Source organism: Eumetopias jubatus, unplaced genomic scaffold (genome assembly GCF_037043125.1).
Source record: "Eumetopias jubatus isolate StellerSeaLion01/CBP00866 unplaced genomic scaffold, mEumJub1_p1.0 scaffold_11, whole genome shotgun sequence".
Classification (NCBI taxonomy): Eukaryota; Metazoa; Chordata; class Mammalia; order Carnivora; family Otariidae; genus Eumetopias; species Eumetopias jubatus.
Window position 1 is genome coordinate 95,026,351 of NW_028274817.1, and position 2,665 is coordinate 95,029,015.

Sequence of the window (2,665 nt, forward strand, 5' to 3'; positions counted from 1 at the left end):
GCACAGAGTCGCCCTGTCACCCAGCTCCTTGGAACCTGGAACAGCGCTCGCGCTCGGCCCCGCCCCAGCCCCGCCCCCAGCCCCGCCCAGTCACGCCCCCCTAGCCCCACCAGAGCCCAGGGCACCCTCCCCTCTGACCCCAATGACCTGCTAACGGATCCTCACCCCACCCCCCAACTCCCGGGTAACGGACCCACCTTCCGGTTCCAGCCCAGAGCTCGTGAGCCGCTAGCCCAGGAGCCTGCCCGCCTCCTGCCTTCCTCGTCGCCCACCCTGAAAAGGCGCCGAGGACCCGCCGCCACCGCCTTTGGCCCCGCAGCCCTCGCTTCAGCACCACCTTCGCCTTGATGCCCGGGCTGCCAGCCATGGCCACCTCGCCGCTCTCACAAGTGCGCCAGAACTACCACCCCGACTGCGAGGCCGCCATCAACAGCCAGATCAACCTGGAGCTCTACGCCTCCTACGTGTACCTGTCCATGGCCTTCTACTTCGACCGCGACGACGTGGCCTTGAAGAACTTCGCCCAGTTCTTCCTGCGCCAGTCCCGCGAGGAGACCAAGCATGCCGAGAAGCTGATGCAGCTGCAGAACCAGCGCGGGGGCCGCATCCGCCTCCGCGACATCAAGAAGCCGGACCGCGACGACTGGGAGAGCGGCCTGAACGCCATGGAGTGTGCCCTGCACCTGGAGAAGAACGTGAACCAGAGCCTGCTCGACCTGCACCAGCTGGCCACCGACAAGAGCGACGCCCACCTGTGCGACTTCCTCGAGAGCCACTACCTGCACGAGCAAGTCAAGTCCATCAAAGAGCTGGGGGGCTATGTCACCAGCCTGTGCAAGATGGGGGCCCCGGAAGCCGGCATGGCAGAGTACCTCTTTGACAAGCTCACCCTGGGCGACAGCGACAAAAAGAACTGAGTTGGGACTGTTTCCCCTCTAGCCACAGGGTGCATGGTGACTTTCCCTGATCACCATGCCGAGCCTGCATATTGCAGTATTGCCTTTGCAAAACGTTCCAGTTTTTTTCTTCCAGTTTTGCCATTTCTTCCAATAAAATTATTTGTTAAAGTTCTCTGGTTGATTCGTGTCCAAATCTCTCGCCTTTCCAGCAGTCCCTCCACCCACCCATGCCCCAACCACACAGCTCAGGATCTCCAGAGATGGAGGGAGAAGGTATTCTATGGGATCCTGGAAAACACAAAATCAATCTTCCCTTTATAAATGATGTAGGCATATGGGGGTGGGGTGGAATGGGGTGGGGTGGGGTGAGGTGGAGCCCTGGTGAATGTGGGAGCCAGTGCATGGTAAAAGTATAAAAACATGACCTGACAGTCACAATTGAGGTTGCCTCTGGAGAAAGTGGAGGGAATGGGATCGGGCAGGCATTAAAATAAAGGGTTCTTAAATTTTACTTGAAAATTTTTAGTTTACTGATATATGCAAATGTTAAATTTTGTTAACTGGGTAGCATGATGGAGACAGCAGAAGCCAGCTTGGCAGAGTATCTCTTTGACAAGCTACCCTGGGCGAAAGTGACAGTATAACTGAGCCTCAGCTCACTTTCCCACAGACAGGGGAGTGAGTTCATAAGTCACCATGCTGGACATGCATACTGCCCTTACAAAACATCTAAATATATTTTTTCCTTCAATTGTACCCTTTCTTCCAGGAAAGTAATGTGGTACCAGAAAACCAAAATTACCTTATTAGAAGAGCTGAAGAATACATGGTCAAGGCTGAAACTCAAATCTGTGATACTGAATATGAAGTACAATAAATCCCCTTGAATGTTAAGTCAGTGAGTCTGGCTGCTTTGAAGAATGTAGGGGGTTGGGGAAGACCTGAAGCTGGGAGGCCATTCAGGAGATACTATAGTTGGTCCAATGAGAGATATTGGTGGCTGAATTGGAGGGGAGGCTCACAAGTGGAGGATGAGACACATTCTAGTTGGACTTGGATGAGTCAACAAGGTTTGCTCATGGACCAGAGGTGAAGAAGGAGAAATGAAAATAATCTAGGTTCTGATGTTTGGACTTGAACACCTGGGTTGACAATAGTGCTATTTATTAATTTGGGGACTTTTGCCAGAGGCACATCTGGGTTGGAAGAATGGGAAAGTCGTATCACATAAAATCTGAGATGCCTATTAGATATCCAAATAGAACTATCATGCAGGCAGCTGGGAAAAAAATGAATCTGGAGCTCAGATAGGAAGTCAAGCTTGGGAATATACACACGGGAAGCATTGTGACTGGATAAATTCACTTAGAAAGAATGTAGAGAGAGTATGGCACAGCCCACCCCAAGCCCAGGGCAGGTAACGTTTAGAGAAGGGACTGAGGCGTTTGAACACCCAGAGAGCTGCTGACCCCAACTTGACCATTATCTTATTCCAGACTGAATGGCCACTTATGTGCACACCCACTGTATCCCCAAATCAGCCTGTTCCTGACCTCGCTGTGGCCTCTGGATTGTTCCCTTCAGTATGTGGTAAAGATTTAGCCTTTTTTTTTTTTTAAATCTTCCTGGCTATGTGTAGAAAGAAATTATGTCCCAGTTAAAAAAAAAAAAACAAACAAAAGATTTCCAAAGGAAAGGATAGACATGTATTTGTATGATTTTCTTTTTTATGTTCCCCTTTCAAAACTCTGCCTCTTTTTCAGTCC

General features: G+C 50.9%; 1 pseudogene; it reads left to right on the plus strand.

Annotated features, from left to right (window-relative positions):
• Positions 1–344: 344 nt before the first annotated feature.
• Positions 345–917, plus strand: LOC114216842 (ferritin heavy chain pseudogene; annotated as a pseudogene).
• The last annotated feature ends 1,748 nt before the right edge of the window (positions 918–2,665 follow it).